The sequence below is a fragment of the Canis lupus genome, chromosome 36, assembly GCF_003254725.2.
Source record: "Canis lupus dingo isolate Sandy chromosome 36, ASM325472v2, whole genome shotgun sequence".
Lineage (NCBI taxonomy): Eukaryota > Metazoa > Chordata > Mammalia > Carnivora > Canidae > Canis > Canis lupus.
In genome coordinates, this window is record NC_064278.1 from 17377739 (window position 1) to 17391504 (window position 13766).

Consider the following 13766-nt stretch of genomic DNA (forward strand, 5'->3'; position numbering starts at 1 on the left):
TACATCAAGAAGATGTGGGGTGTGTGTACACATACACATGCTGGAGTATTACTCAGCCATAAAAAAGAATGAAATCTTGCCATTTGCAACATGGTTGGAGCTAGAAGGTATTATGCTAAGTGAAATAACAGAGAAAAACAAACACCATATGACTTCATTCATATGTAGAATTTAAGAAACAAACAAATAAATGGGTGGAAGAGAGAGACAAACCAAGAAACAGACTTTTAACTTATACATAAAAACTGATGGTGACCAGAGGGGAGGTGGGAGGGGAGGGAGGGATGAAACAGATGATGGGGATTAAGGAGTACACTTGTTATTGTGAGCACTGTGTGTTATATGGAAGTGTTGAATCACTATATTGTATACCTGAAGCTAATATTACCCTATATATTAGCTAACTAGAATTTAAATGAAAACTTGAAATCAATTCAGAGCTCAAAGGTTTTCTAAGTACTAAGAAGAACTGGATGCTACCAATTAGTAGTGAGCAAGCTTGGGAATCTTATAAAACTATTTGGTAGGTCTTGTTTTAAGAAGATGACTTAAATCAGCAGTTTGTCAAACTTTTAAAAGCCATAAATGATATATATAAAGAATAATTTTTAGAAATTAGTATAAAGACAAATTTTAAATGGCAAATGGGGAGGAAATAATTTATACAGCTTGAAAATCCTCATTAAGGAGAATAGGATCTGAGGAAGAAAATAATTGTTAGTTATTTAGTCAAAAGGTTAGGGATGTTAGACATTTTTAGGGAATATAATAACATTTATTGCTGCTCTTTTTTGAGGTTAAAGAAAACAAATTAGGGGTACCTGGGTGGCTCAGTGGTTGAGTGCCTTCAGCTCAGGTCATGATCCTGGGGTCCTGGGATCTAGTCCCACATCAGGTTCCTTGCAGGGAGCCTGCTTCTCCCTCTGCCTGTGTCTCTGCCTCTCTTTGTGTGTCTCTCATAAATAAATAAATAATAGAAAAGAAAAAGAAAACAAAATATTTTCCACCTATTAAATAACAACATCTTATTTTTCCCATCAGACATTGGCTATGATTCTGGGCCAGAAGAAGAAAAAGGAAATTGTGTGTCCTCAAACAAACTTAAAATATAAAAAACTTGTATAAACCCATAAAAACCCTGTAAAACCTTTTAACTCCAGTTTTAGAACACCTACTGAATTCAAACCAACAGTTTCTGTGAAACGGTTTTTACAGTCCTGCTTTAAAACATGACTGATACACGTCCAGAGCTTATCAAGACATCTTGGCCCAAGTTCACAGGTTTATGCCTGGCAGCCGATCTCGTCTGTTCTAGGGTGAGAAGGGTTAGCTAGCACTGTCACCGCTGTCACCGCCAAGCAACAACACCTATGTAACCAGCCCAAGGCGCAAAGCTCTACGGAGGAGGGCAAATGAACCAAATGCGAAGGACAGAAAATCCTAAGCCTGCTCATTTTGATTTTAAAGGACAAACTGCTTATCGCCCAGGTGAAGATTATATTTGGCAGTGTTGCTGGCTCCATCCCTGCTGTTGTGTAGAGTGTAAACACTCATTTCTTTAACTGTCCTATGGGAACAGGGAGCTCAGTGAGCCAACACTTACCATGCCCCACCTCCTAAAAAACACCAGTGACTTAATGTCGAAGGGGCCAAGAACAACATCAGGTCTCAGTCTCTGAAGAAATGTTTGTTGTTGTGTTTGTGAGTTATGTATTTTATGGGGAAGAACGCCCTTGATGAATTTTTATTCCATCTGTTCCTCTGCTCTTTTATAAAACCTGATGGTGCCCTCTCTCTCCCTCCCTCTCTCTCCTTCCCTCTCTCTCCCTCCTTTTCTCTCTCTCCCTCTCTCTCTGTCTCTCTCCTGCAGTGATATATTGATTGAATTTTTAGGATGATGTATAGTTGCCCTTAATCTAAATGTTGAATAGTAAATGTGGGTAATAGTCTAAAAACCTGATCCCTCTGTTGTCACTTAAGCCATGTGTTGGTTTCTTCTGAATATTCTCGGCAATATTCACAAGACCTGCTTTCCGTGAGTTTGCTGGGTGAAATGGCACATATTGGAGTATATTGGGGGTGGTGGTTCATTAATATATTTTAGAATTATTTTTATAAAATTGTGATTCACCCTTAGTGATTATTTCAGTGCTCTCTTGGTTTCTCTACAGTTTTTAGATTTTTTAATGGAGTAGAACTTTCTAATGTTGTTGTGATCCCGATGGGTTTCTAGGGTTGCCACTGAGCTTTACCACACTTTACCCAGCTTGGCAAATGTACATCCTCTCAGGCCTTTGTGTAACCAGAATTTGACTTGGGCAAGCTATCACAGAGAACATGAGAGTGTTTAATTGTTAAAAAATAGTGATAATAGAAGAAATGAAATTTCCCCAGTCTCTCTAGCCAGCAGCTTCTCCCCTGCTCTCACTTGAAAAAAATGACACGGCCTTGAGGTGAGGCTGCTCTATACCGGCCCTGCTGCTGAGAATTAGTTCCACCAGCAGCAGGGGTGAGGAACACGATGTCACATTAATGATAATGTACTATAGCGCTGATTTCAAAGTCATGAGAGACTGTATGGCTGTCTCCAGAAATATTTTATACTGTGCTGTAGGCAATTATGTTCATCACCAGTAACTTTGGGCTGCTAGCACGTTATCTCAATTGATGGTGAGAATAAATTAGATAGTATCGTTTAAATTTGATGTATCTGAATTTTTATTGTTCTTGTTTTGAGAAATTGGAACCCAATTATTTGCAAAATATGTCTAATGTTTAGGAGAGAAATCTGTAGTGTTCTCAGTTTGGATAAATTAATATAGTGATTACATGTCATTTAGGATTTGGATTCTTTTCTAACAACAATTCTGTGTCAGCCTCCTCTGAGTCCATAGATAGTATAATATTCTGTAGTCATTCTCTTTACCTTTAGGTAAAATTACCTTGAAGATAGATGATTGTGATGGATATATATATATATATATATATATACACACACACACACACACATACAGATATATGTGTATACATATATATTTAACTATTTTCATTCTTTAAAATTTCCAGAAAATGAAATTATAAAGCCACCTTTACTAATATGATCTGGCATTGTTCAGAATTCTTATGGCCAGCTTTTAGAAATGTTTAAATTCTCTTCACTTGAACTTAGTTTTATTTTTATATATATTTATATCCTACAAAGGATGACTCAGAAATGCCCACAGAATATGCCATCTGTTTGGTTGAAAATCTTTAATTTAATAAACATGTAGTGATCCATCTAAAGCCCCATGTGGGACCATGAAAATAAATAAAGCATGGTGCCTTCCTTCAGAGAGTTAGAGCCAATGGACAGAGGCAGACATGTGAACACAAGTGCTTAGGTTGAGTCACGGGCATATGTGGTTGAGAGAATGTGGCATGATGAGGTGAGCTTAGGAGTTCTTCACACTTGAGCTCCAGCCCAACTCTGTCACTTACTAACCATGTGGAGGTAGACAAGTTAGTTAACGTTACTCCTCCATTTCCATCTACAGAGCAGAAGTAATAGTAGTGTCTTACCCCAGGAAGCTTCCAGAAGGATTAATGAAATGATTTATTTCAAGTGCTTAGGCACCTGGTATGTACTCTCAAGAGACACATGGTGGGGAGAGGTCTGTGTAGTTCTTGGAGAGAGGGGCAGGGGCTCAGAGCAGGCCCCCCAGAAGAAGAAATGCTTGTGTGCGCTCCAGATGGAAAGGAGATGTTACCCAGACAGAAGGGAAAGAACATTCCAGGCCAAGAGCATTGCATAAATCAAGGAACAGAGAGTACCAGAATTTTCTCTTTCAAGGCTAATTTCATCAGATCTAAAGTAAAATCTTTTCATTGCATTGCATTGCATTGCATTCTACATAAAAATGTATATGAGGAATTAGTTTGAATTCCCCCCTATTTGTACCTCCCAATATTGTGCCTTCTTTTTTAAAAATGACAGATCTAGATTGCTAATGTCTTTAGAGCCTCTTGTTCACTCTGATCTCCAGCTCCTTTTCTGTTGTAATTGCCCAGGGAATGCTCTGGCATTTCTGTGGTTCTCCTTTGTTTCCCCTCCTCGTATACACACACACACACACACACACACACACACACACACCCTTCTCTTGAATGAATCACTCTGCAAGGCTTTCTGTTGAATTTTGTCCTTTGACCTTTTTCATTTGTCAAGGTCATTTTAAATTTTATCGCACTTCTCCTAAGGGCCAGCCATCACCACCCAGTTGGATATCATTGTCAAATGTATTAAGAATGCTTTTGAGTCCATATTCAAGGCATTCCTAAGCATGTTAAATCTAGCAACCTTCAGCAGAGGACCTAACCTTGTGGAATTTAATTTGTGTGTGCTGATTTATTTGCATACATCATCTGGACATGAAAAAAATAAGTTAGATACCATGAAACTATTGAGTAAAACAATTGCTAAGTCACTAAGTTAATGTCTCTGATGCTTTTCACTCAGTTGTAACGTGAGGGAAAAGGAAGGTGATAATTTTCTATCTCAGAAGACATTCGTATGACTGAATTAGTACTTGGTCATTGTTATAGTCTGTGTCCCCAGACACGCATCAGTTTCTGTACCTGACACTTGGTAGCCGAGGCACTACACACGTACATCACCTACCTCCGTGACCTGGTTTCCTCATCAGGAACATAGTGATCTCTGACCTACTACAGTAAAAGGATTGTTGGGAGATCAAATAAGATAAGGCACAGGGAAAATTCTAAAATTCCATAGTGCTCAAACCTAAAACAGATTGTCATAGAGTTTGATTCTAAACAAGACCACATCCTTGTCTGTAGTCTCAGCTCCAGGACATCTCTCCAGCCTGGATGGGGGATCCCTAAGGTTGGCCAGTGTGTTCTGATTTGGTTTTTTTGTTTTTGTTTTTTTAATTGTATTTAATTATTTATTTAGAGAGTGCAAGAGAGAAGGGACAGAGGGAGAGGGAGAGAGAGAATCTTAAGCAAACTCCACCCTGAGCACAGAGCTCCAAGCGGGGCTCAGTCTCATGACTCTGAGATCATTACCCAAGCCAAAATCATGAGTGGGACGCCCAACCGACTGAGCCACTCTGGCGCCCCCAGTCTGCTCTGGTTTAAGTGGAACTTGGTTCCGGGGAAGCATTATAGAGGGCCTCCTGACTCCTGGCAGGACTTGGTCTAGTCCTCAATTCTAGGAAGGCTTCAGGATGCCAAATGGAAAGTCATTCATCTTAATGTTCCTATAATTTGGCTCAGCCAGGAGAATGAAAAATTCTCATGTCACACCAAGTGCTCACTCAGTGCTGTAATTTGATAGCCTGGTTCCAAACAAAGTGAGGAAACCACACCCAGAGTTGACTGCAAAGATGGACCAGGATAGAGTAAGAACAGGAACATGAAGATAAGCTGGAGAAGAGGCCTGGCCTGTTTAGGGGCACAGCGGAGCATCATGGATGTTTTCACGACTGCCTCCCCTGGACCTTCTAGTTTTAGGGTATGTGAGACTTTTAAATATTTCACCAATTCTCCTCCTAAAAGTGTCAAAGCATTGCAGTGTACAACGGCCTGGTAAAGGAATTTGTAACATAAATGCAAAAATAGCATTCAACAAGAAATTCTTTTAAACGACAGATCCAGGTAATGGTCGGCCTTCTTGCCGCCCCTACCCCCCCACTTTGTGTTTTGTGTTTTCTTTCTGTGCTGTCTGCTTTATTCAGAAAAACACTTGGGCTCCCTCTGGTGGCCATCCCAGTGTTTCTGCATGTCTAACTTGAAAGCTGAAGTTTCAGTTGCACGGCTTGAAATCTTTGGTGGAAAGTGGAAGTGGAAATATTAATAGTAAATGTTATTTCCACTTGCAAAATGACTAGCATTTGGAAACCTCCAAATTAGTTGGGATATCCAATTCATTTATTCATCCACTTATGTCTTCTAATTTAATGTGTTGTTGATACTTGAGTTGCTTGAAAGAAGAGATTTCTGGTCTGCAAGTCCATAGAAAGATACTGAGTTCCAATCCTGTCCGTAAGTCAAACAGATCTTCCCAAGAAGTGATTCTATTAGTCAGCAACTTTGATAGAATGCTTACTGTGTATTAGACCAGAATTAGGCTTTGTGGGAGACAATTTGCTACTCACTATTTTTAAAAACTGTGAACACAGTCTTCTTTAAACTGTTAGCGATACTGTATTATTTCTTTTCCTCCTTTAAATCACATTCCCATTCTATTTCCCCCACAGATTTTATCCTATTGTAATGTATTTTTTTTCCAAACCAGGTTACCTTTTAATTGTCTCAATATGTTAGTTAATATACAGATTCAACCACAGTAACAAAGGCTCTCATTTAACAGGGTCTTAAAATAAGATCATTTTTCTTCATGTTAACTGTCCCAGTGTAAGCTACGTAGGGTTAAATGGCACGTCCATGTTGTAATGTATTTTTATGATTGAAAGTCTCTTATTGATTACCCTTTTATACTTTCATGTATCAAAATGAAATATATGAATTTAAATTTTAGTGTTTTAAAATTTCTTATAACTGTCCTTTAAAATTTTTTTTTCTGGCTTCAGTTATGACCGTGGTAGTATACAACTGTCCAAACTAAATATTTTATAGATTTTTTTATAAACAATTTTTAAATATTGAAGTAAATTATTATTGGAAATGCTTTATTGAAAGACTTTCATGCTTTTTAAAAGTGAATTCATTATCTGCAATGGGTTTGACGTCAATTCTGATCTCCTTGGATATTATATATGTAAGCGCTGAGAAAGCTCATTCACATAAATCAGCAAATGAAAAGGAAGAAGTTTTACATAGCAAAGTCACTGAATTCTTTGACTCCTAGGCAGCTAGTGTGGTACCACATGTTGAGAGATGATGATATAGTGACAGGAGGGGTGTGGGAAGTGCTCTGTTCTGGATGGATTTTGACAATAAGAGTGATGGATTAAATGTGAGGTGAGAGAGGAGGAGTTAAAGATGACTTCAGGGTTTTGGGGCCTGACCATGTGGAAATATGCAATCTCCCAACAACTCCAAAAGAGAAAGCTGAAGATAAAGGGAGCTTGGAGACCTAGTTTGAAAGTCACTGTATTAGAGAGCATCCAGGAACATAGTTAGGCGTTTGTACTGTCCCTCTGTCTAGTCAATAGTTAATGATAATAAACATCAGAGAGGGAAAATGAGATTAGATGTTGGGTATTTATATTGAGTAGCATGTGCCTGGGGCATGAATAAAATTAGAATGTGTCTAAAAAAATAAAAATAATGAGACAGAAATCAGCAGGGATTTTATTAAGTTCACCTTCCCTCCTCTGTTATATTTTGTAGATTTTAAGAGAATTTATGTTTGTAAGTAAACTCTGTGTACAACTGCAGATATCACCTTTCAAATTAATAAAAGCTTGATTTATGGGCTATATCAAGTACAAATAGTAAATGAATCAAGCTAACAAAGCATCACTTAATAGACATCCTCAGGGACCTAATTTAATGAATAGGTAGAGGGATGTTATTTTAACTGAGCCCACAAATTATTTCTATATGAATCAGTGATTTTAAATGGCTATGGCCTGCTTGAAACAATTTGTTTTCTTAATTAGTTTAATCATTCTCTTTTTTATAGTTTCTTATACTACTAAATGGGTTAATAACCCCCTTTTCCTTAAATAATTTAATTTTTCCAGCCTAGCCACAAATTTCCGATTAATAAAGCCTGAAGGATTGAAATAATACCATAATAGGAGGAAAATGATCTTATTTTAAAAGTAATCCTGTTAAAATCAACTCATTTATTTTAAGTGCCTACTATGTGCCATCCAGGCACATGCTTTGGATCTAGAGATGTGAAGTCCAATAAAACGAATTTTTGACTTCAGAGAGCAAACAGTCTAAAAGCCTAAACAGCTTAGGTAGGTAAATGGATAGAAAATTCTATCAGAATGTGGTGCTGAGAGAGATGCGAGTTAAGTGCTAAAATTCTCTGTGCATTGTAAGAGCCATGTCACTTGAACACAGAGGATTTCTGAGAAAATGTTTTCATTATTCACCCCCTAACATTCTTCTCTCTCTTCACAAGAATGCAGTTACTGTATAACTCCAGACTATATAAATTACAGGTGACAAAAATCCATATCAAACCACCTCAAAAGCAAACAGGAGGCCAAAAGCAAACAAGAGGTGAAGTTGAGGACTCACATCCTCAGTCCACAGGAAGAGCAGGTGTGGAGCTGGCTCTCTGCTAATGAAGCCAAAGGCTCTACTTACTACTGCTTCTTCCCAAGCCTGGAAACACGCCTGCCACTGGTCCCTAGTTCTTCCCCTTCCTTACACTTAGAAAATCCTGGGAAAAGACACTGGCTGATCCAGTGGGGGTAAAGGAGCCCCTCCACCCCAACTCTGAACTAGTGTGCGTGAGATGCCACTGTGTGCTCAGGTCTGAAAATGAGAAGATCTGTGCCCAGAAGAAGGGGGAACAGGAAATAGTAGCTGTTCCTCCTCAGAGAGGAACATTCAGCTGACTGCTAAAAAATCAGTCCCCCTTCCTCTAGTGTACTCAGATAACAACATAATGCAATCAATATCTCATTTGGGGTTAGTCTTCATCCCTTGTTTATGAAGAAATAGGACAGAAGCACTTATGAGAATAATGTTGACATCACATTTTGCAATAGCTTTGATTGCAACGAGCATTGTGCTTTAGAAATTCCATGCATTCCATTCAGTCGGAATCATAATTTCTTTTTCAATGTCTTCTTAACATGTATGATGTGGAAATTAACAAGATTTGATCTTGTTAAGTCTTTTGAGCTACTTAGATGTGGGTTCTGAACCAGTAGATGACATAAGCAATCCCATTTGTCCTAGAATATTACAGAGATTCTTCTTTTTTTTATCTATTTGATTTTAAGTCTTTAAACCCTATGAGCCAAATTTACATTCAGATGAGTCATTGAAGCTTACATTATGTGCCTAAAAGGAAATGTTTATGCCAAGAGTCTCAAATGAAGTCTAGTGAGACAGTGAATTTTTTAAATAATAGTTATGTTTTACTGATCATAAGTGTAATAATGCTTATGTTGAATATTTGGAAACATAAAGGTATTTTTAAAACTCTTCCATAGACACCACCAGCTAGAGCTCTGTGTGTTTCTGTATTTAACATATACAAACAAATATACATATAGAAACAAAATTCAGTTCATACTGCATAGTTTCATGTTCTACTTTTTTTATCAGATTTTTTAACAGACTTTTTATTATCTAATATTGTCTCAACCGTATTGGAAATGAATTTCCTCTGCAATGATTTTTTTTTTCAATTATCTATATCTTGTCAAGGCTAGGTTTCACACCATCCCCTTCCCGTTTCTGGAATGATTTTTAGTTACCTGGCTGTTTTTCTTCTTTCATTTTTAATGTTCTAAGATTCCCTCTGGTATTTTTTTCCCTTCTGTCTGAAGGACTTCTTTTCAAAATTCTTGTAGAACAAGTCTGCTGGATATGAGTTCTCCTAAATTTTCCCTTATCTGAGATGTCTTTATTTTACCTTAATTTCTAAAGGATATTTTCACTGGATAGAGAATTATGGGTTGATAGTTTTTAATCTTTTAGCATTTTTTAATGAACCAATATTGTTACATTATCATTAACTGAAGTCCATTGTTTACATATCTCCTTTGTTTTTATGTGGTGTCCTCTTTCTGTTCCAGGATCCCATCCCAGATGTCACTTTACATTTAGTGATCAGGTCTTCTTAGGCTCTTTTTTGGCTGCTACCATTTCTTAGACTTTTCTTGCTGTTGATGACTTTGACAGATTTGAGGGATAATGATCAGGCATTTTAGAGAATGTCTCTCAGTTAGGAATTGTCTGATATTTTTTTTCAAGATTAGACTCGGAATATAGATTTTGGGGGACAGACCACAGAGGTATAGTCCATTTTCATCACATCATATTAAGAATACATACTATCAATTTGATTTACCATCGACTTTGATGCCTGGTTAAAGTGGTATTTTCCAACTTTCTCCACTGTAAAGTCACTCTCCCTACACCCCCCTTTCCACACTGAACTCTTTGGATGGAAGACACCATGCACAGCCCACAGTCTAGTATAATGAGTTAGGCCCTACCTCCTTGATAGTGAATACCTACATAAATTATTTGGAATTGTTCTGCATGGAAGATTTGTTTCTCCTCTCACATTAATTAAGTCAGTCAATCAATCATTTATATCAGTGTGGACTCATGAATATCTGTTTTATACTTTGGGTTATAATCCATTACTACCATATTTATTTCATTTCTCAAATTGTTTCAGTTTTGGCCATTAAGAGATTTTTTTGGTTGGATCCTGAGTTTCTTTGACATACTCCCATGATGGAATTTTATTTTGTTTTATGCTTTTTAGACCCTTACTTTCCGACATAACTAGATGCTTGTGTATTTCCTTCCTCATCATAGTAATTGCCATCGCCAAAGATTCTTGATTCCTTTCATTGAAGAATGGTATTAGAAACCAAGATCTGGGTGGTAGGTGTGCTTGTTGCTACTGAGATATCATTGCTCTTTCAGCTGAGACAGTAAGGAAATAGATGTGGTATATTAACCTGTGCATAAAGACATATTTATAAATATTTGTGTATATATCTATATCTAATTACTTATGAATTCACACTCACTTCTCTAATTCCAATCCATTAGCACATGGGGCAGTCCAGCCTTTTCTCCTTGCTTATCTTTAATTTCCCACTCCAAGAGAGAAATCTGACTCATACTATCTACCATCCATTTGTCTAATTCCACTATACATGTATTGTGGTTTCAGCCTGATTACTACCTTTACCCCATGAGAAACATTCTGTATCAGCTAGAATAGAGTGCTCACGTACAGGGTGTTTTGCCTTTAGTCTTACATAATCCACTCTTTTTTTAATTATTTAAGTCAGGACCTTCCCCACCTCCCTTGCCCCGCTCCCTTCAGTGAGGTTATTTCATACTTTTGTAGGATAATCAAATTCTTTTTGGCACAGTCTGCATTCTATCCTGGGATTCCTAACTTCCTAATGATTTTTTTTTTTACTCTCTATATATGGTTTTACTCCTTGTGCTATAAAGTCCTATGGGCTTTCACAAATGCATAGTGTCATGTACCCACCTTTGCAGTATCATACAGAATAGTTTCACTGCCCTAAAAAATTTCCTGTGCTTCACTTGTCCATCTGTCCATACCTGAAGCCCTAGCTATCATTAATTTGTTTATTCTCTCTATAATTTTACCCTGTTCAGAAAGTCAAATAAATGGCATGATATAGTAAGCAGCCTTTTCAGACTGGCATCTTTCACTTAGCAATATACATTTAAGATTCCATATTTTTGCATGGTTTGAGCATTTCTTTGATCACTGAATAGCATTTGTTTATTTTTCTTGTCTTATTGCACTATCTAGGACATCCAGTATGATATTGAATAGGAGTGGTGAGAAAGGGCATTTCTGCTGTTAGGTTTTTAGTGTAATTATTTTTACCATATATTTTAACTCTTCCATGACATTATTTGGTGGTAAGTATAATATATATAGAATGGCTGCAAAATATCCCCTAATTCTGATGTATCATCACTTATTTTTAACCATTTATATAGTGTGGGATATTTTGGTTGTTTCTAATTTCTCTATTCTTTAGTTTTATTATTTTTGAAAGAGAAAAGAAAAATACCCTCCTCATGAAAATTATTGAGAAAAGTAAATAAAGTAAGCCATGGAAAGTTCTTATTGCCATGTCTGACAGAAAACTAACACTTGATAAAATGCTTTTTCAGTTATAATAATTATTAAGACTTGTGAAAAGTAAATGTTTAAGGGAGTTAAGGTAGAGCATGTGTTTAGGGGCAGAGATTCTCCTTATATTTGTATGGAAGCTGGGCTTTGGCTCTATACCGCAGGAGTAAACCAACAAGGAGTCCGGAGCCAGACTGCTTTGGGTTCAGATGCTGGCTCTGCCACTTCCTAATTATGTGGCCTTGAGCAAATTACTTCCGCTCTCTACGACTCAGGCTCATCATCTAAAGAATGGGTTGATAACAACAGGACCTCTCTCCTAAGCTTTCATGAGGATTAAATGAAAACATGCATATAAAATTCACACAGCACAATACCTGGCACATAGCATACACTCAACAAATATTACATTCTTTTGATTATAAACAAAATAAAGTTGATTTGCCTCCTTTATATTTCTGGTAATATATTTTTAAATTTTCTTAGCCCAAATTCATCAGTACTATCTCCTTTCTTCCTTTCTAATATCAAGATTCAAGGGCCACATTCACATATCATATTCTAAAGGAGATAATATTTTTTCTGCTCTCCTTTTCCCCACGGATCCCTACTTTTTATTAGCCTGCCTTATGTCAGCAGTTCAATTTCAGCATGCTTTGCCAGTTTCTATTTTCAGCACTGGAGAATAAAACAGAGATGGCCCTCCCTCTGGTAAAAAAAGAATCAGAAAGTAAACAAGTTACTACAACTAAAAGGAAATGCAAAATACCCTAAAGCAGCACTGTCCAATAGAAGTATAATGCTAGTCACATAGGTAATTTAAAACTTTTCTGGGGGATCCCTGGGTGGCTCAGCGGTTTAGCACCTGCCTTTGGCCCAGGGCATGATCGAGTCCCGCATCGGGCTCCCTACATGGAGCCTGCTTCTCCCTCCTCCTGTGTCTCTGCCTCTCTCTCTCTCTCTCTGTCTATCATAAATAAATAAATCTTTAAAAAAAATAAAACTTTTCTGGCAGCCACATTTTAAAAAGTAAAAATAAACAGATGAAATTAGTTTTGATAATATATTTTCTTTAACCCAAGATATCTGAAATAATTCATTTTCAATATGCAACCAATATAAAATAGTATTAGTAATATATTTTACAATTTTTTTGTACCTAGTCTTCAGACTTTAAGTGTTTCACACTCATATCCGAAGTCAGACGAGTCGCATTTCAAGGACTCAATGGTCACCTGTAGGACTAGCTAAAAGTTCTAGAAGCACCTAATAGAAGACCTGGCATATATTGCTGAGATTGAAGGGTGAGGAAGTCAGGAAAAAGGAAGAATGCATGTTAAAGGCAGAGGGGACAGATTGAGCAAAACCTCCAAAATAGAAGAGTTTGGTGTTTTTAAGGGATTGGAAAACATTCTGAGCAATTGGAGCAAGGGGGAAAATGGTGGAGAGGAGGCTGGAAAGGTAGGCAAGAGGCAAAAGTATGATGAGGCTCTTAAATAGCATTAAGAAGTCTAGATTTGTTAGAAAAAGTAGGGAGCCACTGAAGTGTTTTATTTATTTATTTTTAAAAGATTTTATTTATTTATTCATGAGAGACATAGAGAGAGAGAGAGAGAGAGAGAGAGAGACAGGCAGAGGGAGAAGCAGGCTCCATGCAGGGAGCCTGACGTGGGACTCGATCCCAAGTTTCCAGGATCAGGCCCCGGGCTGAAAGCGGCACTAAACCACTGCCACCAGGACTGCCCCAATTGAAATGTTTTAAATGGGAAAGTGACATGATCAAGACTGGCTCTTTTTAAAAATCACCATACTTCACAGGGAAGATGGGCAAGGGCATTTTCCGCAGAAGACAGTATAGGGTAATGGCTTAACAGAGGGATCATGTGCCAGAGTTGCCAGCTGCCAGGCATATGATCCTTAGCCTCAGCTTCACTATCTGTGAAATGGTAATGGTAAGAGT

General features: G+C 37.4%; 1 protein-coding gene across 13 annotated transcripts in view; it reads left to right on the forward strand.

Moving 5' to 3' along the window:
• The window catches only part of RAPGEF4 (Rap guanine nucleotide exchange factor 4), a 283291-nt gene that overhangs the window by 167100 nt on the left and 102425 nt on the right, over window positions 1–13766 (forward strand). Inside the window, exon 1 of one of the 13 annotated variants that reach the window (XM_035698052.2) lies at window positions 5498–5515. The exons of the other annotated variants lie outside the window; for them this stretch is intronic. The gene's annotated coding sequence lies outside the window, so the exon portion shown is untranslated. Of the gene's footprint in view, window positions 1–5497; window positions 5516–13766 lie in introns of those variants that run through there. 13 annotated transcript variants of the gene reach the window in all.